Source organism: Littorina saxatilis, unplaced genomic scaffold (assembly GCF_037325665.1).
Source record: "Littorina saxatilis isolate snail1 unplaced genomic scaffold, US_GU_Lsax_2.0 scaffold_1389, whole genome shotgun sequence".
Taxonomy (NCBI): domain Eukaryota; kingdom Metazoa; phylum Mollusca; class Gastropoda; order Littorinimorpha; family Littorinidae; genus Littorina; species Littorina saxatilis.
The window spans coordinates 22,254-22,500 of record NW_027128062.1 but is presented as its reverse complement, the minus strand read 5'-3'; positions in this window follow the sequence as shown (position 1 = coordinate 22,500).

Sequence of the window (247 nt, the reverse complement as noted above, 5' to 3'; positions counted from 1 at the left end):
TTCACGAAAAGCCGGATATGACATCATCAAATACATTTATCAAAAAAATGAAAAAAACGTCTGAGGATATCATACCCAGGAACTCTCATGTCAAATTTCATAAAGATCGGTCCAGTAGTTTAGTCTAAATCGCTCTACACACACACACACACACACACACACACACACACACACACACACACACACACACACACGCACATACACCACGACCCTCGTCTCGATTCATTTAGTCAAAACTTGACTAAAT